This window comes from Manis javanica, chromosome 16 (assembly GCF_040802235.1).
Source record: "Manis javanica isolate MJ-LG chromosome 16, MJ_LKY, whole genome shotgun sequence".
In the NCBI taxonomy this organism is placed as follows: domain Eukaryota; kingdom Metazoa; phylum Chordata; class Mammalia; order Pholidota; family Manidae; genus Manis; species Manis javanica.
Window position 1 is genome coordinate 60,552,773 of NC_133171.1, and position 27,884 is coordinate 60,580,656.

At 47.1% G+C, this 27,884-nt stretch overlaps 1 long non-coding RNA gene across 1 annotated transcript; it reads left to right on the forward strand.

Annotated features, from left to right (window-relative positions):
* The first annotated feature begins 16,612 nt into the window (after positions 1 to 16,612).
* On the forward strand, positions 16,613 to 26,200 carry LOC140846656 (uncharacterized). Its single transcript, XR_012125991.1, has 2 exons — positions 16,613 to 24,334; positions 24,732 to 26,200. It is a non-coding gene; the product is annotated as an uncharacterized lncRNA (long non-coding RNA).
* The last annotated feature ends 1,684 nt before the right edge of the window (positions 26,201 to 27,884 follow it).

Sequence of the window (27,884 nt, forward strand, 5' to 3'; positions counted from 1 at the left end):
TCCACAATTCAGTGCGGAGGAGAGTAGTGGAGGGGCCATGTTGGGAGGAATTGGTCCTTTGTGGGAAGGGAGTCCCGGGGGTAGAATCGGGCGGCCATACATGATCTCAAAGGGTGACAAGAAGGAAGGTTTCTTTGGGAGGGCTCGAATGCGGAGTAGAGCTAAGGGAAGTAAGCGAACCCAGTCAAGGTGTAGCTCTAGAGATAGTTTGGTCAGGATGTCTTTTAGAGTCCTATTGGCTCTTTCTACTTTTCCTGAAGCTTGTGGTCGATAAGGACAATGTAAATGCCAGGGGAGCGAGAGCGACTTGGAGAGGGTCTGGATAATTTGGACAGTGAACTCAGGGCCGTTATCTGATTGGAGGGAAGTGGGCATCCTGAACCTAGGAAAGATCTGGGTGAGGAGGATAGAGGCAACCGCGGACGCTCGTTTGTCAGTGGTGGGGAAAGCTTCGACCCATCCTGAAAATGTATCTACTAACACGAGTAGGTATCTGGTACGCTGTACAGGGGGCATGTTAGTGAAGTCTATTTGCCAATCTGCGGTGGGGACATTACCCCTTGCTTGATGATCTGGGAAGGGTTGGGCCTTGAGGGGGGTATTAGGGTTAGTGCGTTGGCAGATGGTGCACCTGCAGGTGATTTGGTTAAGTAGGGTTTTGTCTTCAGGAGAGAGAGAAAAAAAAGATTGCAAAATGGATCAAGGATTGGGGGCTGGGATGGAACAGATCATGTAAGAGGTGGAAGAGAGACTCTTTGTCCTGGGAACAGAGGGTGTCTTGTGATAAGGCTAAAACTGCAAGGGCAGACGGATTGTTGTCTGGTGTGTCTTCTGATAGGGCAACTGACTGGGCTACTCTGTCGGCTTTGTTGTTACCTCTTGCAATGGGGGAGTCATCCTTTTGATGTGATTTGCAGTGGACTATGCCTAGTCGGTGTGGGAGTTATGAAGCCTCTAGAAGTTTAGTAATTAAGGCTGAATTAGTTATGGAATTCCCTTTTGTGGTGAGGAGGCCTCGTTCTTTCCATACTGCCACGTGAGACAAGACAATGTGGAATATGTACTTGGAGTCAGTGTACAATGTGAGAGACGTGTCCCGGGCCAGAGTGCAAGCTCTGGTTGCTGCAATGAGTTTGGCCTGTTGATTGGTTGTACCAGGGGGTAGGGCTCGTGCCTCAATGACATCTTTGAGGGAGACTACTGCGTATCCTGTGTAGTGGGTGCCCTCATGTTTAAAGGAGGACCCATCAGTAAACCAGATGAGGTCAGAGTGTGAGAGGGCTCCTTCAGAGATCATGGAGTGGCACGGAAGGAAGTTGTGAAGGGCTTCCAGGCAATCATGCGAGGGAGTATGAGGAGAGTAGGGCAGAGGAAGAAGACTGGCTGGATTCAGGGGCGGGCAGGGGAGGAAAGAAATGTCTGGATTTTGGAGGAAAGAGGACAGTAAGGTCAGGAGTCCGGACGGAGGAAGAGTCTGTAAACTTTTCTAGGTTAAGAGATCTTTGAGGTGATGTGGGGACAGGATGGTAAGGGGCACCCCGAATGTTAGTTTATGAGCTTCTTTCTGCAAGAGCTGTCCAGCGGCTAATGCCCGTAGGCAGGGGGCCCATCCCCGAACTGTGGGGTCTAATTGCTTGGAGAGATAAGCTACTGGGGCAAAGGATGGGCCATAATATTGGCCTAGGACTCCTAGAGCTTGACTGGACTCCTCATGAATGTATAATGAGAAGGACTTCGACAAATCAGGAAGATGGAGAGCTGGGGCTTCCACAAGGGCTTGACGGAGCTTAATGAAGGAGTGTCAGGGTGAGGATGATAATGGTTCTTTAGAGGGGCCCTTGCTGAGGTCGTATAGGGGTCTTGCCAACAGGGAGAAGTTAGGGATCCACGCTCTAAAATACCCAGCCAGGCCTAGAAAGGAAAGGATTTCTGTCTTGGTTTTGGGAATGAGCAGGTCAGAGAGGAGTCATTTTCTGTCTAAGGTAATGGACTTTCTTTGTTGAGACAGAAGTAATCCAAGGTAAGTGACAGAAGGGGAAGAGATTTGAGCTTTGACGGGGGATACCCGGTAACCTCTGGAAGCTAGAAGGTTAAGTAGGGAGGCAGTGTCAAGTTGAGACTGTTCCCATAAGGGACTGCAGAGTAGATGATCGTCTACATATTGTAATAAAGTGGACTCGGAGAGATCATGATGAAACTGTTTGAGGTCATGAGCTAGGACTTGTCCAAAAATATGGGGACTATCTCAGAAGCCTTGTGGCAAAACTGTCCAAGTAAGTTGTTCAGAATGTCTCGTGCATGTGTCCATCCAGGTGAAGGTGAAAAAATCTCGGGAGGAGGGGTCCAGAGGGATAGAAAAAAATGCATCCTTGAGATCTAGGACTGAGAAGTGGGATGCTGAGGCAGGGATCTGTGATAAAAGGGTGTATGGATTTGGAACTAAGGGATGGATAGGGACAACGGCCATGTTGATGAGGCAAAGGTCTTGGACAAGGCGGAAAGATCCGTTGTTTTTTTTAACAGCTAATATGGGGGTATTAAATGGGGAGTGAGTGGGTCTGAGGTAATTTTTGTTCAAGAGATCTTGAATGATGGGTTGGAGGCCTATGAGGGCTGAAGTGGTTAGGGGGTATTGGGCCTGACAGATATACTGAGAGGGGTCATGTAATTTGATAGAGGCAGGGGGACATAGGGCCACGGAGAGGCTTGTAATGCCCCAAACTTTGGGATTTACAGGGTGTATGAGGGCAGAACCGGAGCTTTCATTGGGTAGAGTGGGGTCGTCGGCTATGAGGGCCATCATAAAGGGAGTACTGGGGGCTGTGGGAGTGGATATAGTTATGGAAACGTGGAGGAGAGAAAGGATGTCCCATCCTAGTAAAGGGATGGGACACTGGGGCATAACCAGGAAGGAGTGGGAGAAAGGTATGGGATTGTCTTGGATTGTGCATAAAAGGGGGGGTGGTTAATGGGAAAATCTGTTTACCTCTTACCCTGACTATAGGTATAATGGCTGGTGTGGTAGGGCCCCGGTATTCTCGCAAGACTGACAAGGTGGCTCCTGTATCTAGGAGGAAGTAGATGGGGCGACCGTCTGCTGTTAACGTAACCCTGGGCTACTGTTTGGTGATGGAAATGGTCAGGTGAGAAGCTCCTGGGTCCCGTCAATCTTCTTCTGCCAGCCCCACTATGGCGGGCCTAGGATGGGGGTTGTTCGTCCAGCCTCCCCTTCAGGTGGCTGGGCAATCAGACCCCCAGTGGCCCTTTTTGTGGCATCTGGGGCATGGGTTGGTAGGAGATCTGGGGGAGGGGCATACCCTTGACCAATGTCCCTCTTTTCCACACTTGAAACAAGCTCCTGGGGGCGCTTGTTTGTAGAGGGGCTCCCAGGTTGTGGTTTTATCTGCTGGGCCAGCATTTGGAAATTGGCCTGATCAGCTTTTTGTTTATGGCGTTCTTTCTCCTCCTCCCGGTTATGGAAGACTCTAAAGGCCACTGTTAGGATCTCAGTCTGTGGGGTAGCGGGGCCCTGTTCTAACTTTTTGAGTTTAGCTTTAACGTCGGGGTAGCTTTGAGCTAGGAAGTATGTCATAAGGACCTGTCTTCCTTCAGGTGTTTCTGGGTCCAGGCTGGTATAGTGTAATAGGGCTTGAGTGAGTCTGTCTAAGAACTCGGTGTGGATTTCGTCTCTCTTTTGAATTATGTCTTGGAGCTTTTGAAAATTGACTATGAGCTGCCTTTTTCAGACCTGCTATTAAGCAGGAGGCAAAAATATCTCGAGAGCGGAGACCCACGGCGGTGTTATAATCCCAGTGTGGGTCTTGTTCGGGGACAGCAGTGAGGCCTGGGGGATAGGTGGGGTCAGTCCTGTGGGTTTCGGTAGCGTGTGTTTGGGCGAAGTCCCAAACTCGTCTACGCTCTTCAGGGATGAGAATATTGGCCAGGAGCATGAAAATGTCATGATGTGTGAGGCTGTAAGACTGGAGGGTCCATTGAAACTCTGATGTATGTCTTGGGATCAGTGGAAAAGGGACCTAGACGTTTCTCTAGTTGGGCTAAATCTCCTAAGGAGAAAGGGACGTGAACACGCACGATGCCTTTGGATCCTGCTACCTCCCGGAGGGGGGGCGATAATTTTGGGAGGCCTTTGAGAACATGTCTGAGGGTGACTGAAGGGCTCTGGCTCAGTCTGTGGGGGGGGAAACAGGTGATGGGGGCAACGACGCGATAATTTTGGGAGGCCCTCGGGACCGAGTCTGAGGGGGCAAAGATGGAGGAGGCTCCTGGAAGTTAGTTAGAGAGGGGCTGAGAGGCTCAGGCTCTATCTGCAGGAGGTGGGGAGGTGAGGGGGACGGAGGAGGAGGGGGTGAGGTGGTGGAGGAGATGGTGGTGGAGGGAGGAGAGGAGGGGAAATGGAGAGGACGGGAGGCTTCTGTGGGGGAGGAGGCAGCAGCAGCAGCAGCAGTGATAGAGGAAGGGGGAGGGGCTGTTGTAGGAGAAGAGGGGGAAGGGAGAGTACAGGAGGCTCCTGCGGGAGTGGAGGCAGCCCTGGCGGTGGAGGGCGGAGGGGTTGTAGGAGGGGGAGGGACCGAAGGGGGAAGCTTGTATGGCAGAGGCTCGTTGGCCTGGTCAAAGGTAATCGAAGAGGGACTGGGCATGTGGGGAGGGGATGGAGACGGCTTGCTGGCTAGGAGAACTTGAGATAGGGAGCAGGTGGTGCAGAGGCTGGGATTTTGAGCTAGGAGGCAAAAAGCTTCAATATAGGGAATCTCCTTCCATTTTTTCAGGCGCTGGCAGTAGTTAAAAAGATCGTGAGTGATGTTAGGATCAAGAGTTCCCCCTGTGGGCCATTGGTTGTTATTGTCTAGGGGGTATGTCGGCCAATCTTGGGAGCAGTATTTACAGAGAAGTTTTGGTTTTATATCAAGCGTCAGGGAGAGGGTAGCCAGATGCTTAAGCAGGCATTCAAGAGGTGAACTTTCAGGGAGGGATGAGGAGGCTCCCATGGCTAAAGGACAGAGAAGGAGACAAACAGGGGAAGACAAATGGAGATCCTCGGACTGGAAGTAGACTGCAAGGAGACAAAGGGCGTCCCCGATGATCCTTGTGGTCTGTGGAAACTCGTATATGAGTCGGAATTTCTTAGGAATTGTGGGTCGTCACCCAGATTTCCCTAAGAAGGCAGAGTGCTGGAGTCACGATGTGCCTAGTACTAGGAATTTTCAGTGGATGGAATGGATTTCGGCAGACAGAACAGAAGGACGAAGGGGTAAAAGGGAGCGTTCTCATCCGCAAAGGAGTCACCTTGTTTATGGCTGTTGGAGGGGGGCCTGAGGATCTGCCGCAGCTGTGAAGGCCTGAGGCGGGGATTTATGGCTGTTGGAGGAGGGGCCTGAGGGTCTGCCACAGCCGTGAAGGCCTGAGGTGGGGAGAGTTCCCTCCTCGTCCCCCGAGCGTCAGGGCCTTGGCGGACGATTACGGTGAATGGCACTGCGATAGCTCGGTGGAGAGTGGCCCACCCTGGGGAAATTTTGCTTAAAAAGTTTTTGCACTGATGGAAGGGATGGTGATTGCGTTTATGACTGTCAGAGGAGGGGCTTGAGGTTCTGCCGCAGCCGTGAAGGCCTGAGGTGGGGATTTATGGCTGTTGGTGGAGGGGCCTGAGGGTCCGCCGCAGCTGTGAAGGCCTGAGGCGGGGAAGAGTGGCCCACTCCAGGGGGAAAACTTACCTAAAGGCCAGAGAGGAGTGGTGAGTGTGATGAGCTAGCGCTGGAAAAAGAGGACGAGGGCAAGCTGCTGCTGGTGTCGGGGGAAGACGGGGCCCAGTTGGGGTGTCCCGTCTCCCGGGTTTCGGCACCTATGAAAGGAAAGGAGCGACACACAGCAGCAATTCACCGGAGAAATCCGCTTTTTTAGGGAAAGGTGCTGGGTTATATAGGAAGGAGCATGAGCTGATTGAGGTGTCACTTCTATGGGGCTGGTGGCTATTGGCTAGGTGCTGGGATTGGGAGGGGGGCGAGAGGTGATTAAGCTTCAGTTGGCGCCGGCGGGAACCGAGGACCCCGAAGCGAAGCCGGAAGTTCGCCATCTTACTGGTGGGGGCCCTTCAACTCTGACTATACCCCGTGGTCCCTGTCTCAAAGTGTTGTATTAGGTGGAAAGGTACGTGCCTGGACTCATGGGACCTAAATCTTGGAGTCTTAAGGTATCTGTAAGGGATCCCTTTTTCCAGTTCTATTCAATTCAGTAGTTTCTGTATATTTCTAAAATAATCTGTATTCTCCTCCTCAGTCATTTAGCTCTCCCTGGTGTAATTCCTTCTGCATCTTCTAATCTTAATGCACACTTGGCTTTAGCTCTTTCCACACAGAAATAGGCAAGTATTTCATACTAATTTTGTTCCCCCAGCTGCGATTCAAACCTTTAGAGAGGATTCTCTGATCCCGACATCCCCCAAGCACTTACACACTTTATTCTTTTATTCTGTATTCCTTTGGCCTCCTATTTGCCTTCAATCAGTTTTACAATGGTTACTGTAAGTCTGAGCAGAGGAAATGCTGAGGCAAAATACCTCTAAAAACCAAAATCAGTCAAAGGGAGAAATAAAGTTTAAAACCCATTTATTGCTTACAAAACTGCAGTGTGGCCCATCTGTCCTGGTCCAGCAGCAGCAAAACCGACCCTCCCCCTCACCTCTCAGGTACAGACAAGCCTTATGTTGCTCCGATAATTACCCATTGATATGGAGATGAACTCCATTCCTGAGGAAAGATACAAATGCACTAAAACCAATCCTCTCCACCTCTGAATGCCTATTGATATTCAAATGGTAAAGCCAGGCAAGATATTTTGGAAATGTTACAATTTTACCTACAGGCCACTCCTCCAGAAATCTCACCTTCCATTTACTCGTTACCCCTCTTCTGACCTATCTAATAACATACAATAGCAACAGCAATAAAATCTTAATAATCCTCAAGCCAGAGGATTCAGCCTATGCAGATTAAGTAAATGTACTTTACAGCACAGTCTCTCATGAAGCACAAAATATGTTTCTACACTTGTTTACTCATTCCTAACAACTATGCTAGATTGCTCACAAAACTTTTACCAAACATTAGACAAAGTCAAGCACCTCTTTAAGCACTTTTTCTTGACAACAGTAACACAATCATGATAATTCGCAAGCAATTCGGCTAGGTTCAAAGTCCTATGCAGATTAAATCCAAAGCTTGTCCATTCCATAGACAGGCAGTAGCCGAGGGTTCAGAGCAATCATCATGCAGCAGCTGCAACCAGGGGGCGCATCTGGGACACAAAACTAGAAGCAAATAGCTGTGATTGTGGGGGTCCACTTTGCTGTTATTCTAGGAATACATAGGAGGCCAACTTCCAGGCCTTTTCCCCAAGGTGCCAGAAGAGCCAGCCATCTCCATGTGTGGAACTGTGCAGGGCCATGCCCATTTTATTCCTAATTGCTGCACCCATCCTTGCAATGCATGTCCAATAAAGTGGGTGCCTTGATTGCTTTCAATCACCGGTGACTGGCCATAGGCTATAGGCCCCTCTTGGTGGTTTGCTGATCTGCACAATGTGCAGAGCACTCATTCTGGGCTTGGCTGACTTCTACAAAGGTCAATGGGAAGCCACACCAACGGGTTATAGCCCACATTGTCTTTTGTGCCACGTGCAACAAATGCTGATATAGTCACGTCAGAGGCAGGCTTTCCTTCTAGCCAGTGCAACTGGGTCAATGCATCTGCTTCACCATTTCCTGGGGAATGCCAAAGGCAAATGGCCAGTCACATGATATAGGGTAGGTGTCTGTGCCATGCCACTCCATGGCCTTTGGGTCCAGTCTATCACCCACCCTGTGATAGGATAGGTCGTTATTACCTTGGTTGGAGTTTTTCCAGCAATGGGCTCTGTAGCCAGCAAGGCGTGGTACACAGCAGCCAGTTTATTAAGATGTACCGGACCTTTGCTCCTTTCCACAGTTGGGACCAGGCTCCAGCTGGCAGCAGAAGCAGCAGCAGTGGCAGAAGCAGTTTCCTTAGGCTCAGGCCACAGGCTGGGGTCCACACAGCCAGTGTAGTGTTTACCTCCACTACCACACGAGTGTAGACACATGTCCCTTGGCGCAAGCACCACTTCTCCCCATCATTTCTCGGGGCGGCCCTCCCAAAGGTTGCACCCATTAGGAGAAATTTCGGGTTTAGAGGAATCCTCCTGACTGCCAGATGTAAGTCTGGGTAGAGGAAATCCCTGGGCAAGATACCTCTAAAAACCGGCATCAGTCAAAGGGAGAAATAAAGATTAAAACCCATTTACTGCTTACAAATTGCAATCCTGCCCATCTCTCCTGCTGAAGCAGCAGCAAAACCGACCCTCCCCCTCACTTCTCAGGTACAGATAAGCCCTCTGTTGCCCAGGTAATTACCCATTGATAATGGAGATGAACTTCTCTCCACCCCTGAGGAATGATGCAAATGCACTAAAGCCATACTTCTTTCCACCTCTGAATGCCTACTGATATGCAGATGGAGTAAAGCTGGGCAAGATATTCTGGAAATGTTACAATTTTACCCACAGTTACTTATGCTGGAAATATGTCTCTGACCATCTCTGGATACCTTGAGGGTTGTGACTGAGTAACATGTTGGATTCTCTCCTAGAGCATCCAATAGATTATTGACCATGTAGAATTAGTTTTGAAGCCTGTGTCAAACCATTTATTCAACAAATCAGGTTTCATTAAAACAGATTCTTTCAGACTGCTTCATTTAATTCTCTGTTATTTCCCCCAGAGTCTGTCTAGAAAGGATTTTACTGTATGCAAACATTAGGGCCTTCAGGAACAGAGAGCTGATAAATAGGCAAGTAGAGGTTTCCAGGTATCAATGAGAGAAAGGATACCAATGGTCATGAAGAAAAAATTACGTAAGTGATCTTGATGCTGGGGTTCTTGTTCACGAAGCCGAAGAATGAGCTTCACAAGCAGTCAAGGTAGGAGAGCAAGGTACAGGCTTTTATTTAGAGATAAAGTGAAAGAACAGAGCTCCTGGCGGGGACAAGAGAGTCCGTGGTGGTGCGTTGTCTAGGGGATTTATAGGCAGTTGAGAGACCAAGAGTTAGGGAGGTGGATCCACCAGATGGTCTCTAAGTGTTTATTTTTAAAGAGACACTAAGTTTCTAATCAGTTTTCCAGACTATTTTGCGGAGTTAACATAAGAAATTTACTGTTTTGATTCTTTCTTAGAATAACAGTTTCTTGGTTTGGGAGCATATTAATCAAGGCTGCTTGTTTTTCTTTGAGGGTGGGCTGAGTTATTGTCTGTTTGTTAAATAGTCTTAATTTCTTATCCTTAAGATGGAACCCTTCCTGCCCTTCACTGTTGTTTATGCCTGGGCCTGCCTGTGACATTAATTGCCTAGGTTATATATTACTTGATTAGGGGCTACAGGAGGAAAAGCAGCATCTGGATAAAGTTAAAGATAAACTGGGCTTTTTAGCAGGTTTGTCGCGACCCTTCAGGGACCAAAGCAACACGCCCAAGGTCTTGATTCTTCTCTAGGCTTTATTGTCTAATCTCTCACGGTGGTTACAGCAGTTGTCGGGAAGCTCTCCTCCCTCCCGGCGGGCTCCCTTATATTCAGTCACCCAACCAATCCGGGACAGTATCATGCGTGACCTTTAAGCGGATAAGTGTCACGCGCCACTCTAAGCGGGCAGCACGAGCTGTGCACGGGTACGGAAGTCTGCTGGGCCAATCCCCAACAGGGAAGAGGGGAAAGGGTGGTGAGCAGGAAATGGGTGCCATCTTCTCCAGCTGGTGACGAGGCTAAAATACCAGGTCTTAGAACTACCACTGGGCAAGGGAGCTGCGGTGGATTAGCCCTGGGACCAAGCCCTGGCCAGGGGCCCGGCCCTCACATCTCCCCCTTCTTTGTTTGATATAATGCGTGGCCTTTGGATCATGCCTGTCTTAGGTTGCCCAGAGTCTGCAGCATTCTTAGCCGTCCTCAGGCAGCAGACAGCTCTGGTCTGTGCCCTGTCTTGGGTTGATATGCGCAGCTCCAGATCTTACCCATCTCTGGCTACTGATCCAACATCTGAAGCCATATATTTGGGGAGATGCCTTCTTCCAGGGCAGCCATCGCTTGCAACAGCACTCGTCTATCCTGTAATTGCTGCCGCCGCACAGAGCAAATTGCCCTGCCAAGAAGCAGCAGTCCAGCGATCACAATCACACCCATAACTCCCACCCCGGACCAAGCCTTTTGGCATCAAACACTGTCATAGCTGATTGAGACATGGAGCTAACATTCATGATTTCTAATCTTAGCTGCGCGGGAAGCTCCTCGAGTTTGCTAGACCAGTTTGTGTTCAGCAAGTGTCCCAGCTGTCGGGATAGGTTTGCAGCCCGAGAGAAGTTGTTGAACGGAATGCTGGAAACACACAGTCCATTGTAGGAACTGACACAGCCCAAATGCCATGTCTGACCGAGCGACAGGCTGTTCAAAGTCTCTGCTGATAGGTTACTCAGGGGCAGTGGCAGTGGCCATGCCTTTACTACTCCCCATAGCTGTCTCTGCTCGGGTCTCGCTGGCGGCAGGGTCCACCCTAGGATCGTGAGCGCTATCAGCATCAGTATTCTGTTCTTCCGTCCTTGAGTTTTCCACTCGCCTCACGTATCGCTCTGGTACCCAGATAGGTTGGTGTTGGCCCTGCGGGAAAACACAAACAGAGCCTCGGGTCCAGATAAGTACTGGGTCCGGGCCTTTCCAGTTACCTTCCAGCACGTCTTTCCACAGTACTTTGGGTTTCCTGTCAGGGTCGGCAGACTGACTGTGTCTTTCAGCCGCACTCTGGCCGTTTATGTCCAATGTCAAAAAATTTAATATAAATAGGATGATATTAAGTTTATCTTTAGGGGATTTGTAGTCTGCCCCTATTCCCCCTTTTTGTTTTATTAGAGTGGCCTTGAGTGTTCTGTGTGTGCGCTCTACTACACCCTGTCCTTGAGGGTTGTATGGAATGCCCGTTGTATGAGCAATGTTTAGAGTCTGAGTAAATGTCAGAAACGGTCGGGATGTATATGCTGGTCCATTGTCAATCTTCAGGTGTTTAGGCATGCCCCAGGCAGAGAATGCCTGTAGGCAGTGGGAAATAACATCTCGGACTTTTTCACCCGTGTGGCAGGAGGCGAAGATTACTCCTGAGCATGTGTCAACGGACACATGAACATATTTCATGTTCCCAAATTCGGGGATGTGTGTGACATCCATTTGCCACAGGTGGTTTGGTTGTAGTCCTTTTGGGTTTATGCCTTGAGATGGTAGGGGTAGGAGAGCAACGCACCATTTACAGCTGAGAACTATGACTCTCGCTTGCTCCCTTGTAATAGGATATTTCATCCGTAAGGTGGTGGAATTAACATGAAAGAGCTTGTGGTAATTAGTGGCCTGTTCTACCAGGTTGGCTAAAGCCAGGATGTACGGGCTGCGGGTTAGTTTGTCCGCTCTCCTATTTCCTTCGGCAAGCGTGCCTGGGAGTGGAGTATGAGCCCTGATATGTCCAATAAAGAAAGGATGGACCCGATCCCAGATAAGGTGTTGCAAGCTTCTAAGTGTTCCGGCGACCGGCGATGTCTGTCTAACGTGCCCTGCATTTTCTATAATGGTAACTGAGTTAACTACATATTGACTGTCTGACAGGAGGTTAAATGGCTCATGGGGAAATAATTCAAAGGCCTGCACCACTGCCAGCAGCTCTACCTGCTGGGCGGATGTCGCCAGGAATGTGAGGGTCCATGATTGTTCATTGGTAACTATTGCGGCGGTGCCATCCTTAGAGCCGTCGGTAAAGACTACCTTAGCCCTAGGAATGGGTTCCCTCCTGGTAGTTTTAGGGAAAATGATCGGGTAAACTAGGCAAAACTGGAGCCAGGGGGATTTTGGATAATGATTATCGAAGGTGGCACTAGATATGGTGCAGGCGATAGCCCATGCATCACAGCAGGCGGTAAGACATTCAATTTGTTTTGCAGTATATGGGGTAATGATGGTATTTGGAGGGGCACCGAACGTCTCTGTGGATACCCTGACACCTTTCAAGATCAGCTCGGCCACATTCTGGGGATACCAATCCAGGATCTTCCTGGGCGAATGTGCCAAGTAGACCCATAGCATAGGACCCTCTTGCCACAATACGCCTGTGGGGCTATGATTACTAGGAAGCACTATGAAGGCAATTGGTTTGGAGTAATCAATCCGCTCGACTTGCGCTAACTGCAAGCGTGACTGAACCAATGTTATAGCTTTTCTCGCCTCTTCAGTGAGTGATCGAGGGGAGGCCAGATCAGGTTCTCCCCTCAGGAGGTCATATAAGGGACTTAGCTCTTCACTGGTGAGTTTCAAATATGGACGAACCCAATTAATGTCTCCCAGTAGTTTTTGAAAATCATTTAGTGTTTTCAGGTGATCCGTCCTTATGGTTACCTTTAATGGCCTGGCCATTGTGTTTCCCAATCTCATTCCTAAATATTCCTTTACTTTGGATGTTCGGATCTTTTCAGGGGCTATTTTAAGGTTCCACTCCTCAAAATGTTCCTGCAGGAAACAGAGAGCCAACTCCAGTTGTCTCTCCTCTTCACTGCACAGCAAAATGTCATCCATATAGTGATAGATGATTATGAGGGGAAACTGTTTCCTGACAGTTTGTAAGGCCTTCTTTACATACATCTGACACATGGTGGGGCTATTAGCCATGCCCTGTGGCAATACTATCCACTCATATCGCTCATTGGGACAACTATGATTCACTGCTGGCACGGTAAAGGCAAACCTTTGACAGTCTCTGGGGTGAAGCGGGATGGAGAAGAAACAGTCTTTGATATCTATCACTATTGAATTCTATCCTCTGGGCAGGGCCACAGGGAGAGGAAGGCCTAATTGTACAGGTCCCATAAGCTCCATCTGTCTGTTCACTGCCCTGAGATCATGGAGTAATCTCCACTTGCCAGACTTTTTCCTAATTACAAAAATAGGTGTGTTCCATGGCGAGGTAGAGGGCTGGAGGTGACCAGCTGCTATCTGTTCTTGTACTAAAGTGTGGGCTGCTTCCTTCTTTTCTTTGGTGAGGGGCCACTGAGGTACCCACACGGGCCTTTTTGACTGCCATGTTATTTCTATAGGCTGTTTTCCCTCAGTAGCCCCGAAGAAAAATCCAATCCTGGTCCTCTGGGCCCTTTGGGCGGTCTCCCTGCTAAAAGGATTGGTTGTTCTTTCCCTTGGAGATCCTTCCCTAGTCCTCTAGTGCCCGCGTACCCCTGTCTTTTCATTATGGCATTAGACTGCTCACTGTAAAAAGTCTCTGTGGTTAGTTTAAAATTCATTGTGTTAACACATCTCGTCCCCATAGGGACATAGGCATTTTTAGGATGTATGGTTGAATAACACCGTGATGCCCCTCTAAGTCCTTCCATGGCAGTGTGGCTGCACTGTACATTGGTGCCTGGGCTATCCCCAGACCTCTCAGTGTTTGTGCAGCTCGATTTAGAGGCCAGTCTTTAGACCACTCTTCTTCCCTGATGATGCTGCGATCTGCCCTGGTATCTAACAGCCCCACAAACTCCCTGCCTCTAATTTGGATTACATACATAGGCCGGTCCCCTAATTCTAGCGTGACACAAGCTAGTGGAGCCCCGGATGACCCAAAGCCAGAGGTCCCCCTTATGACCTTCTTACTGTCAAAATTGTCATGGTTACTGGGAAGCATGAGAATTTGAGCGATGCGGTCTCCTGGATTTATGGCGGTAATGCCTTGTGGGGAGGAGACCATCACCTTTACTATTCCCTCAAAATCTGGATCTATCACTCCAGGATGGACTATCAAGCCTGCTCTAGTGGTGGAACTGCGGCCTAAAAGGAGTCCCACCACCCCCCTCTTTAAGGGCCCCCTGTGATCGGACTCTACTACTTGAACTCCCATTTCTGGGGTCAGTACGAGGCGGGTGGTGGCACGGATGTCCAGTCCGGCACTCCCTGTTGTGGCTCTCCTTGGTTCTCCGCCTCCTTGTGAGTGCTCTGATCGGTCAGGTGATAATGTGTTAGGGGGATTTGCTGAATCACCCCATACATTTGCGGGCCCTGAGGTGTGGGGCCCTGCCTCCCATTTTTTGACTGCTGTGGAGGCAGTGGGCGTCCTTCTACATCGGTCACTGATCTACACTCATTTGCCCAATGGTTCCCTTTTCTGCACCTAGGGCACAGTCGAGGTTGCCTGATGGGTGTGGCATTACCTCCTGTCCCCCTAGCTTGAGGCAGTCCCTCTTCAAATGACCTGGCTGCTTACAATAGAAGCATGCCCCTGGAGGGGTGGCTCCGCCGCGCGCATTGCGCAGTCCTTGAGTTATTGCAGCGGCCATCACTTGCCCTTGAACTACACTATCGTTTATGTCTCTACATACCTTAATATAGGTGTTTAAGTCTTTATTTTTCCATGGCCGAATGGCTTCCTTACACCATTTGTTTGCTTGCTCATATGCTAACTGTTTGACTAGGGGCATGGCTGTTTCTGCATCTCCAAAGATCCTACCGGCAGTTTGCATCAACCTCGCGAGAAAATCTGCATAGGGCTCATTAGGCCCCTGCAACACCTTAGAAAGCTGACCCTGTAGATCCCCTGTGCCTTGTAAGGTCTTCCAAGCTCTGACCGTGGCTGTGGAAATCTGTAAGTAAACCGCGGGAGGGTAGTTGACCTGATTGTGCTGCCCTAAGTAGGGTCCAGAGCCCATTAACATGTCTAGGTTCCATTGATGGTTCCCTGCTGCAATATTACGCCATGCAGTATCCTGGGAAAACTCCTGCCACGCAGTTTTAAAAGTCAGATACTGGCCTCCGGAGAGAGACGCCCTGGCGACATTGGCCCAGTCATCTGGGGTTAGGTTCAAAGAGGCCACTGATTCTACCAGAGACACTGTAAAGGCGGCCTGAGGCCCATAGGTGGTGGCGGCCTCCTTCAGGCTTTTGATTATTTTGAAGCCTATGGGTTGATGATATCTTTGCTGAGTGTTCGGGTCTTCTATTACAGGGAATGCTGCCTGCCCTTCTCTGCATACCCACCTCGCCCAGCCATCTTTACAGTGACAGTGCTGATAAGGTGGCGGCTCGGGCCATGAAGTGAATGGTCCTGGTTTTAATCGTGAGGGTTCGATGGGGGCTGAGGAAGTTACTAGCCCTGCTTTGGCATTATCTGCCTTTAGGGGGGTGTGGTGAGCCTCCCCCTCCTCCCTTGGCTGGAGTCTCAACGGTTCAAGGGAGGGATATAATGACGGGAGTGATGCTCTGCTATTAAACCTGTTCTCTAGCTCGTCCCCTGAAAGTTCCCCGTCTTCATCCTCATCAGATGGCAGTCCCTGTTCAGATCCCCCTTCCGATGCCTTTGTGGAGGCACGCTCTTCTCGTACTTCCTCTAATATTTCCTCCCCCTCTTGGATGGCCTCTCGGCAGCTTGGCTTCTGTCCCTTCAGGCAATTTTTTACTCGACCCCAAATAGGGATTGTCCCTGGTGGTGTTGGATTCCCCTGAGGAAGGCGCCGCCCCAAATCACTCACCAAAGATGTTTCTTGATGCAACAAGCAAGAGGAATTTATTCAGAAGCCAACTAGTTGGGGTCCAAGTCAGCCCGTCGCAGTGGGTCTCAACGAGGACCCTGAGCACTTACAAGTAAGTGGTTATATAGGATTTTCTGAGGCATTCAGCCCTAGAGGATTACCATGGTTACAGATTGTTTTGTAATAACAAGATAACAATACTACATAGCAAGATAACAATACTACAAAGGCAGTAATTTTTCAAACCTACGATTTCTGGGTTAGTGCCACGTCCTGGGGGTGTAGCAAGGTAGGGTCGGCATTTATGATTAACTAACCGAGAGGTTAGCGCTGCCAGCAGTCATGATTGATTAACTTGTTTTTCCAGAGGAGTTACCTGGTTTCAGTTGTTCCCTCTGAGTCATATATCAGAATGGCTTTTTGGGCTTCAAGATGGCTACTCTTAGGCTAACTTATTTCTCAGGGAGGTTGGGGTCCTACAGTGGAAGGGGCTCCCTCTTGTCTGCCCGGCGTAGGTCATCCCCCAGCCTGTCCCATAAAGGGCTGGTGATCTTTCCTTCATCTAAGAACCATGGGGCATGATTCTCTATAGTGTTCAGGAATGCCCTGGCAGTCTTTGTTTTCAAAGGGGTTCCATTAGCTCTAAGGAGCACTTTCAGAGGTTCCTCGGCCCTAACCCTAGAGGCCTCCGTCCCCATCCTCTCTCTAAAGGGGCAAGTATCCTAGTTATAATTTAAATGGACTACGTCGCTAATTCCGCGAACCTTTTGATTTCGTTGCCACTCTGCGAACCTTTTGATTTCGTCGCCACTCTGCGAACCTTTTGATTTTGTCGCTGCTCTGCGAACCTTCACTGGTGCCTCCTCATTCCATATATTATAATAAACAATGTCACAAACACTAACAGGACACACACACTACACATAAACACCCACCGCAACTGCCTGCTGTCTGCCCTGCCACGTATACTTTCAGTTTACTCGCCGATCCACTCACCCTCCTCGGTTCCCTCTCCCAGTCTGGCCAGCCGACCGAACGGCATCCAGCGATGTTCCTGAAGAGTTACAAGCTCTACTTCATTGGCAGGCGCCAGGGTCAGCAGATCAGGTCGCGACGAGGTTTAGCAATTCCCGGGGTTCGGCACCACTTGTTGCGACCCTTCAGGGACCGAAGCAACACGCCCAAGGTTTTGATTCTTCTCTAGGCTTTATTGTCTAATCTCTCACGGTGGTTACAGCAGTTGTCAGGAAGCTCTCCTCCCTCCCGGCGGGCTCCCTTATATTCAGTCACCCAACCAATCCGGGACAGTATCATGCGTGACCTTTAGCGGATAGGTGTCACGCACCACTCTAAGCGGGCAGCACGAGCTGTGCACGGGTACGGAAGTCTGCTGGGCCAATCCCCAACAGGGAAGAGGGGAAAGGGTGGTGAGCAGGAAATGGACGCCATCTTCTCCAGCTGGTGACGAGGCTAAAATACCAGGTCTTAGAACTACCACTGGGCAAGGGAGCTGCGGTGGATCAGCCCCGGGACCGAGCCCTGGCCAGGGGCCCGGCCCTCACACAGGTTAAAGTTAATTTTACAATAGCCTCATTTAATCAACACAAACAAGACATGGGCTATGCTGTGGTATTTTCTTTTCTGCGGGATGTTCAAACATTCTAGGCCAGGTTATTGCTGGCCTTTTAGTTTTAACTAATCCTCTCTGAAGAATGCTTATATTCTTAGCTTGATATTTTAACTTTAGAGAATTAATGTGACTCTGTCTTTGTTTAATTGTTTAATATGGAGTTTTGGTAGGGGTCTTTCTGGAGGCCCTCACCCTACTCTGACTACACCCACGGTCCCTGTCTCAATCTGAAAAGTGAAATTAAGCTTAGCATTATGTGCATGGCTGAGATCAGGATTATTAAATATAAAATGTGGGATATACATTGTTTGCCTTGTGTGGAGATAAGATTACTACATGATTGGCTAAAATGAAGATTGGGAATAAAATAGAGTGAATACTGCTGTTCTGTGCTAATGCCAGAGTAAATGATGAATCAAAGCCATTATGTGTGTGATTAGAAAAAAAACAAGGATTTTCCTTTTTCTTATTTTATCAGCATGCACCCAAAGAGAATTTGGTATTGTTATTGCCATGGATAAACTGGGAGACAGCTTCTGTGGGACTAGGACCTCCAGAACCCTTTACACATTTTTTGGGGAGATTCATTCATTCACTCATTTATTCATTCTCTCTCATGCATGTAAGAATTAATTGGGTGCTTGTTTTCTGAAATATTCTAGTCCTTGCCTTCTGGGAGTCTGAAGGCTAGTGGAAGAAGTAAGCCAGGAACATATAATATGGACTTTAACAAAACTTTTTCTAAGCAGGTTATTTTTTTCTTGTTCCCAGGGCATGCTTTGAAACATTTGATAAAATCTTATTCCAGGGAAGGAAACCTTCAGTTGGGGAATTGAGTTAGATGTCTTTCTACATTGGGATGATTCCCTCAAAGTTTATTGAGAGGTTGAGACTTCTCACCTGGGCCAGGGAGGCATTATTTGTACCAAAAGGCAGGGTTAAGAGCATGGAGACTTGAGTCAGTCCTTTTGGGTTCAAATCTCCGACATCTTTAAGCTGTTACTTAAACTCAGTTTCCGCATCTGAAAACAGTGTTTCACAGTGTTACAGGTGTGGGTAAAATCAAAACATTTTCAGAATATCTTCCCTGGCTTTGGTATATCTGCATATCAATAGGTGTTCAGAGGTGGAAAGAAGTATGGCTTTAGTGCATTTGCATCTTTCCTCAGGGGTGGAGAAGTTCATCTCCATATCAATGGGTAATTACCTGGGTAACAACTGAGGGCATACCTGAGAGGTGAGGGGGAAGGCCGGTTTTGCTGCTACTTGAGCAGGAGAGAGATGGGCCAGACTGCAGTTTTGTAAGCAATAAACGGATTTTAAACTTTATTTCTCCCTTTGACTGATTTCGGTTTTTAGAGTTATTTTGCCCTGGAATATCCTCTACGTGGACTTACATCTGGCACAGTTGGTAGGATTCCTCTAAACCCGAAATCTGTCATAATGGGTGCAATCTTTGGGAGGGCTGCCCCAAGAAATGATGGGGAGAAGTGGTGCTTGCGCCAAGGGACATGTGTCTACACTTGTGTGGTTCGGGAGGCACCACTACCACTTCTGGTTGCACGGACCCCGGCCTGTGGCCTGAGTCTAAGGAAACTGCTTCTGCCACTGCTGCTGATTCTGCTGCCAGCTGGAGCCTGATCCCAACTATGGAAAGGAGCAAAGGTCCGGTACATCTTAATAGAGATGCAACTGGCTGCTGTGTACCATGCCTTGCTGGCTACAGAGCCCATTGCTGGAGAAACTCCAACCAAGGTAATAACCACCTATCCCATTGTGGGGTGAGTGAGAGACTGGACCCAAAGGCCACAGAGTGGTGTGGCACAGACACCTACCATAGATCATGTGACTGGCCATTTGCCTTTGGCATCCCCAGGGAGTGGTGAAGCAGATGCACTGGCTCAGGTGTGCTGGCTAGAAGGAAAGCCTGCCTCTGATGTGGCCAAATGGGTACATCAGCATTTGTTGCACGTGGGGCAAAAGACTGGGCTGTAGCCTGTTGGTGGGGCTTGCCATTGACATTTGAAGAAGTCAGCCTTGCCCGGAACGAGTGCCCTGCACAGTGTGCAGATCAGCAAACCACCAAGAGGGAGTCTCTTTGCAGTCTGTGGCCAGTCGCTGGTTGAGGGCAATCAAGGCACCTACTTTATTGGACATGCGTTGCAAGGATGGGTGCAGCAATTACGAATAAAATGGGCATGGCCCTGGACATTTACACACATGGACAGGCAATGGCTGGCTCTTCTGACACCTTGGAGAAAAGGCCTGGAAGCTGGTCTCCTGTGTATTCCTGGAATAACAGCAAAGTGGCCCCCCATAATCACGGTTATTTGCTTCTACAGTTCTTGTGTCCCAGATACGCCCCCTGGCTGCAGCTACTGCATCATGGCTGGAATGGATGAGCTTTGTACTTAATGTGCATGGGACTTTGAACCTGCCGAATCCTCTGGCTTGAGAATTATCCTGATTGTGTTGCTGTTGTCAAGAAAAAAATGCTTAAAGAGAGGCTTGACTTTGTCTAATGTTTGGTAAAAGTTTTGTGAGCAATGTAGCATAGTTGTTAGGAATGAGTAAACAAGTTAGAAACATATTTTGTGCTTCATGAGAGATTGCACTGTAAAGTACATTTACTTAATCTGCATAGGCTGAATCCTCTGGCTTGAGGATTATCAAGATTTTATTGCTGTTGCTGTTGTATGTTACTAAATTGATCAGAAGAGGGGGATGAATAAATTGTAAGGCAAGATTTCTGGAGGGGTGTCCTGTGGGTAAAATTGAAACATTTCTAGAGTATCTTGCCTGGCTTTGGTACATCTGCATATTAACAGGCATTCAGAGGTAGAAAGAAGTATGGTTTTAGTGCATTTGCATCATTCCTCAGAGATGGAGAAGTTCATCTCCATATCAATGGGTAATTATCCGGGAAATGTAGGGCTTATCTGTACCTGAGAGGTGAGGGGGAGGGTCGGTTTTGCTGCTGCTTGAGCAGGAGAGAGAGATGGCCTGAACTGCAGTTTTGTAAGCAATGAACGGATTTTAAACTTTGTTTCTCTCTTTGATTTAGTTTTTTAGCAGTACTTTTGCCCCAGGATTTCCTTTCTGTGGACTAACACAGGTTATAAGCCTGTGATTCTCACTCTTCCAGCACCAAATGCAATGGTGTATTTATTCCCCTACATGTATTTATAACACTCACTGTAGGATCTGAAAAATCAAAAGTTAGCATAAGTACAGCCATCTTAAAGGCTTAAATACCACCCCCTAACCTAGAAGGAGGAAAATTATTAGAATCTTGAAAAACAAGTTAGTCAGCCAGTGTTAAATGTAGTGACCTTTAATTAGCTGACCTCAAATCAGCTAATCATACACACCAAGCTTATCTTGCTAGAACCACCCTAAACATTCCGAAGGTAATCTTATCTAACCAGACCCCAGGATGTGGCCCCAGCCAAAGATTTATGTGTCTATGAAAAAACACTGTATTGTGATTGTGGAAAATGTTGCCCCCTTTGGAAATGCTATAAAACCTTCTGGCTTTGTGTGCGCAGGGTCCTTGTTGAGACCCGCTGCATCGGGCTAACTTGGACCCCAGCTAGCTGGTTCCTGAATAAATTCCTCTTGCTTATTGCATCAAGAGATGCCTTCCGTGAGTGATTTGGGGCGGCGTCCTCCTCTGGGAGAATCCAACATTTGGGGGCTCGTCCGGGATGATGCGCTCACCCCGCTTCACTCCCGAAGTCGCTCTTGGAGGAAGAGGTAAGATTAGTGGCGCCTTGGTTTGTCTGTGTTCTGTTTTTTGTTTTTCAGTAAGACCGGTTGGAATTGTGAAAGGGTACCCGTTGTCTGGCAGCTGTCCCGATCCCATAAAGGGGTCGATACTGCGGTCGGTAGACGTACTAGGAGCACCGCAGGCTGCAACCCTGGGGGACGCCTCAGGGAGGTTGGGAGGCCAGGGACGCCTGGTAGCCTCCCGTCTGTTTTTCCGGCAAAGTGAACCTGATGAGATAGGGTTGATTTTTGGGCACCGAGAGTATCAACCCTCTGATTCCTTTCGGTTTCTGTTTGAGAATCTGAGAAAAAACAAAAAGCGGCTGCTGTGTGTCTAATCTGTGTGTGTCTCTGTTTTTTGTGTCTTTCACGTGCCTAATAATTGTTATACTGACAATGAGACAGACTCAGACAACCCCCTAAGTGTGTAAATGAATATATTTTTCTACCTCCGGATGGTATTAATGAAATTGATTTAAAGACAAGCACTTGTGAAAATTGAGTATTCTAAAACTTCCAGAAAACCTGATAAAAAAGTGTTAAGCATTAATGCTAATTTGAGTTTGCCTGAAGCGGGCATGTCTTGGTAGTTGTCGGCTGCCTGAGTTTACCTAGAGTCATTTGAGTCATGTTATCTGCTAAATCTTTTAAGAATAGAATGCTTAGAAGCTTGGCTTTGTCTAGTGTTCAGTGGGGGTCTTGTGAGTAGGCTAGCATAGTTGTTGCAGGTAGGTAAGCTGGATAAGTGTGGCAAGTGAACACCTTTTTAATTGTGTGTTGCAGTGTGTATGCCTACCTGCAGCCTGAGAATCTTTGTAGTAACTTAAAGCCTTAGAGTTTTGTTAAGTTGAGAAGATGTGCTCTGTGTTTGCTGGGAGATTGTGCTGTGAAGCTCATGGTTGCAGAAATTGTAGAATGTGTTCATAAGTTTGTCAGTCTAGGGAATATTGGTTTGACAGTTTGCAGTGTCCTGCTTCTCAGTGTTCACTGGAGGTTGAAGTTTCTAATCGTTTTGAGTTCTGGTTAGAACTGATGGAGAGGGCATTTCTCTATGCTGGAGGATGTATGTTTTAATGAGGGAAAGTGTAAAGAACGGAAATTCGTTTTGTTGAAAGTAAAACAGAGTGATTGTTCTGAAGTGCAGCTATTTGTTTAAAGAGAGAGAACACTGAATGTAAAAAGAAAGTTGTAGAAGGCTTGTGGAAGAGTTAGTATAGTCATGCTATGTGAAATTGAAGCGAGTAAGTCTTGGTATCGAGTGCACAGCAAAATTAGAATCTCGTTTCCAGTTAAACAGTTTTCTTTAACTGTTAGTCTGCTCTTAATGTTGAAAGATCAAAGCAGTTTCTCATGCTTAAAGTCTCAGTGAGTTGCCAGAATATTAAAAAAAAAAAATGAAATCGTAATATTAAAAAGACTAAAAGCTAAAGTTTGTTAACTGTATAACCTTTATTTGCCTTTGAAATATTTTGTTATTGAAAATGATTGCATGGCCTGAGAAATTGAATTATTTATTCCATATATTTTTATAAGTGGAAAAATCTCTAACCAACAAATGATTAAAGTTGTTACTGATTATTTGTTTTCTTAATTTATCCTAAGCAGAATGGTAACAAAGCTTTTTTCAGCTGATTAAATGCACTTAGTTAACAAACCAAAATTTATTCTTAAAAATTAAACTGTAGAATCTGGACAAGATTATGTTTCTCCCAGAAAAACAGGTTTCACTGTAAAGGTTTAGATGGACGAACGTGTGACTACTTTTGAGAAAAGTTGTAATAGATTTTTTTGAGAACCACCAGGTCTTCTTGTTTAATTTATATGCTGTAAATATGTTTGTATGTTTCAAAAAAACATGGAAGACTCCATATTTTTTTAATGCAAATGATCTTATAAGCTGCTATGCAAATTCTATTAAAAGCTCTATCTACTATTAAAGAGTAAAACATTCTTGAAGCTTTCAGGGAAGACCTGTAGACTTAAGCACTTTCTCTGCTTTTTTGTATCTGGTCTTATCTTATTATTTTCACTGTTTGTAAGCTATTGATTGTAAGCCAAAGGTCATCATTTCTCAGTCCCTAAATGAAGAAGTAAAATGCCTGATCTCTTTCATCTCAAAGCATATTTCTGGTCATATCTGAATATCTGTGTGAAAGAAAGAGACATTTAAATTTGAGATTCTGCTTAAACTTTTAAGTTGAATTTGACTATAGCCATATTCATTCTTTGTATGTATCTCTAACAGGTCTTTTGTATGCCTGGTGATATTATACTCTGCCTTGAGTTTAGACAGTTCTTTCAGCTAAATGTGAATTCTTATTGTAGCTTTTTTTCCCTTCCTGAAAATGAAAGCAGAGGAATCTACCATCTGCTACCGTTCTCTCAAGAATGCTTAGTAACCTAGAATTATTTTGACTTTCTATAAATTGTCTTTTAAACTGACAGCAGCAGTCTCCCCTGCTACCCCACATTTTTAAGGTATCTCGTTTACTGTGCTGGGTATATAGATAATAAATGTGTAATGATAGACAGTTCTAATAGAATTAAATGCAAAAAAGTGCTTTTACCTCTAGTTAACTCTGACATGTTTCAGAGGGCCCCTGGAACATGTCAGAGGATTTTTTTCTCATTAGAGAAAGTATTTGACTGGTTTGGCTTGTTTATCTGATATATATATATATATATATATTTACCAGAAAAGCACTGTCAAAGAGAATGATGCTAAATTTTGTTAGTAAATGTTTTGTATTACAGAAATATCAGAATTTCCTTATGTCAGCTGTCTTACAGTAAGCTCTCATCAGATCTTTAACCATTGTCATTTGTAAGTCTTTTGTCATTTATAGTCAGTTTTATTCCTAAACTAATAAAGAACTAGATTTGAGCAGAACAGGTATTAGTTACATAAGTTTACATAAACTAAAGAAAATGATTTTGTCTTTTTGTTTCAAATGTTGCTGATAAAGTGTTTTAACCTTGTTCTCTTACAACAATTTAGTAAATGACTATCTTTATGAGCAGAATTGAAACATCCTTCTCTCTACTTGATCCCTCCAGAGTTTAAAAACTTTCAGTGACTGTTTTTGTATTCCATGGCAGTATGTTTATTTGCACGAGTTCAATAAGAATCTGCTTTCCTTGTGAGAAGACTACTTAAGAACACTGGTTATACTGCCTGGAATGTCATACCTGAGAGACATGTGCATGGACTCAGATATGAACAACTTTAAAGAACTAAGATTGACTTTATAAAGCCAACAAAGCCCTTAGAAGAACCGGCCTGGTACCTTGCTTACAGAGTTCCCAGCAACCTTACCAGGTGAGTAAAGAAGGTCACTTCCTGGCAGGTGCAGAGACCTCGAGAAGAGAGAAATTCATCCAAATCTACAGGTACTGCAGGCAAAGCCTGATGGCAAGTCTGCCTTGGCTGTCTGGCCTCAAGAGACCTTTAAAAGTTCAATCTGAAATTCCTTACAAAAAGTTCCAGCAAAGCATATTTAAAAGAGCCTGTGTAATCAATTGCTCTTCTTGCTGCACCTGTGCAAATAATCAAGCCAGCTGTTAATTATTTTCTTAACCTAGTTACTTCTAGTAAAAATGAGAGTGATTTTAGAGAGAAGTATTGTTTCAATAATGCAGCCTCCTTCCAGAATAAAAAATCCAACTCCAGATGTTGCTACATAACCTAATAACACAATTTGTTTTATCTTGCCTAGAAGCCACAAAACTGCAAATAGTAATAGAAATGAAACCCAGAATAGAAGCGCCAGCCTTCTGAGGCCCTCTCAACTGACCAGTGATGGAGACCTAGCTGCACCCTTTACTGCGCCCCCTTCTCAGCACGAAGCAGCCAGAGCGGTCATCGCCCCTTTTCCCCAGCAGCAGCTAGAGTCTCTATCTGTAGAAGAAAGAATGAGACCATACCCATAGCCTTCCCCGGTAAAAACAGGTATTTAATCCCTCCTCTCGAAGGATGGTGGGCTTGTAACACTGGAGTGACCCCATGTGTCTCTACTTCTGCCTTCAACTCCTCCCGTGATTTCTGTATCATGGTTCAGCTGGTGCCCAGGTTGATGTATCATGATGATCTCTCATTCGTAGCTGAATTTGAACCTAGGCATAGATATAAGAGAGAGCCGGTCTCGCTGACCTTAGCTGTGTTGTTAGGGATAGGAGTCGCAGCCGGAGTGGGAACGGGGGCAGCCGCTATTGTCCAAGGGAACCAACATTATGAAGGACCAAGGACAGCTATTGATGAAGACTTAAAGACCATAGAGCAATCCATTACAAAAGTTGAAGAATCTCTGACTTCCCTCTCTGAGGTAGTCTTGCAGAATAGACGAGGGCTGGATCTGCTGTTCCTAAAAGAAGGAGGACTGTGTGCAGCTTTAAAAGAAGAATGCTGCTTTTATGCAGATCATTCTGGAATAGTAAGAGATTCAATGTCAAAGCTTAGGGAAAGGCTAGACCAGAGAAAGAAAGAACGGGAAGCCGGCCAAGGGCTATTTGAATCTTGGTTCACTAGATCCCTGTGGTTTACAACCCTGTTATCCACTCTGGCTGGGCCCTTACTCATCCTTGTGTTGCTCCTCACTTTAGGACCCTGCATATTAAATCGGCTGATAACTTTTGTTAGAGAAAGAGTGAGTGCTGTTCATGTACTGATGTTGAGGCAACAATATCATTCACTCACCCCACAAGAAGATACAAACATTCCATGATTGGAATGCCCCTAAAGAGAAGTGGGGAAATGTAGGATCTAAAAAATCAAAAGTTAGCATAAGTACAGCCATCTTAAAGGCTTAAATACCACCCCCTAACCTGGAAGGAGGAAAATTATTAGAATCTTGAAAAACAAGTTAGTCAGCCAGTGTTAAATGTAGTGACCTTTAGTTAACTGACCTCAAATCAGTTAATCATACACACCAAGCTTATCTTGCTAGATCCACCCTAAACATTCCGAAGGTAATCTTATCTAACCAGACCCCAGGATGTGGCCCCAGCCAAAGATTTATGTGTCTATGAAAAAACACTGTATTGTGATTGTGGAAAATGTTGCCCCCTTTGAAAATGCTATAAAACCTTCTGGCTTTGTGTGCTCAGGGTCTTTGTTGAGACCCGCTGCGTCGGGCTAACTTGGACCCCAGCTAGCTGGTTCCTGAATAAATTCCTTTTGCTTATTGCATCAAGAGACGCCTTTGGTGAGTGATTTGGGGCGGCGTCCTCCTCTGGGAGAATCCAACAGCACATGGAGGTGTTCTGGTTTCCCAAGCATAGAAGCTTTCTCCAACCAAGAAGTAGGATCCACCTGAGCAGCGAAGGGAAAGCAGAGCAGAGAGAGAGACAGCAAAATGCTCTTCTCAGGGTTTTTTGTGAGGGCTTCATTATATAGTCAGGATTGACAAAATTATTGGCCATTGCCTGATTCAGCCTCCAGCCCCTGCTCTTGGGTGGGAATCCAAAAGTCTCATTAACATGACAAAACACCTGTTTCACCTTTAAGACTGCAGTGTTTTTAGAAACTGGCTGAAGACCAAATATATCTGGGAGATAAATATTTGGTCATATGAATGACCAAGTATGTATTTCTTATTGAAGGGTCCCCACCAGTAAGATGGGAAACTTCCAGCTTCTTTTCGGGGTCCTTGGTTCCCACCGGCGCCACCTGAAGCCCAATCACCTCTCGCCCCCCTCCCAATCCCAGCACCTAGCCAACAGCCAACAGCCCCATAGAAGTAACACCACAATCACCCTATGCCCCTTCCTATATAACCCAGCACCTTTCCCTAATAAAGCGGAACTCTCCGGTGAATTGCTGCTGTGTGCCGCTCCTTTCCTTTCATTGGTGCCGAAACCCTGGAGACGGGACACCCCAACTGCACCCCGTCTTCCCCCCAACACCAGCAGCAGCTTGCCCTCGTCCTCTTTTTCCGGCGCTGGCTCATCACACTCACCACTCCTCTCTGGCTTTTAGGTAAGTTTTCCCCCCGGGGTGGGCCACTCTTCCCCGAGCTATCGCAGTGCCATTGACCGTGATCGTCCGGCAAGGCCCTGACGCTCGGGGACGAGGAGGGAACGCTCCCCGCCTCAGGCCTTCACGGCTGTGGCGGACCATCAGGCCCCTCCTCCAAAAGCCATAAACCCCCACCTCAGGCCTGAAACTTTTTAAGCAAAATTTCCCCGGGGTGGGCCACTCTTCTCCGAGCTATCGCAGTGCCATTGACCGTGATCGTCCGGCAGGGCACTGACGCTCGGGGACGAGGAGGGAACTCTCCCCACCTCAGGCCTTCACGGCTGCGGCGGACCCTCAGACCCCTCCTCTGACAGCCATAAATCCCCGCCTCAGGCCTTCACGGCTGCAGCGGACCCTCAGGCCCCTCCTCCGACAGCCATAAATCCCTGCCTCAGGCCCCCCCTCCAACAACCATAAACGAGGCGACTCCTTTGTGGATGAGAACGCTCCCTTTCCCCACCCCCTCCTCCTTCTGTTCCGTCCGCCGAAAACGCCTAGCGCTAGGTACCTCGTGACTCCGGGACTCTGCCTTCTTAGGGAAGTCTCGGTGACGACCCACACTTCCCAAGAAATTCCAACTCGTATACGAGTTTCCGCAGACCACCAAGGATCATCGGGGATGCCCTTTGTCTCCTTGTGGTCTGCTTCCAGTCCGAGGATCTCCGATTGTCTTCCCCTGTTTGTCTCCTTCTCTGTCCTTTAGCCATGGGAGCCGCCTCATCCCGTCCTGAAAGTTCACCTCTTGAATGCCTGCTTAAGCATCTGGCTACCCTCTCCCTGACGCTTGATATAAAACCAAAACTTCTCCATAAATATTGCTCCGAAGATTGGCAGACATACCCCCTAGACAATAACA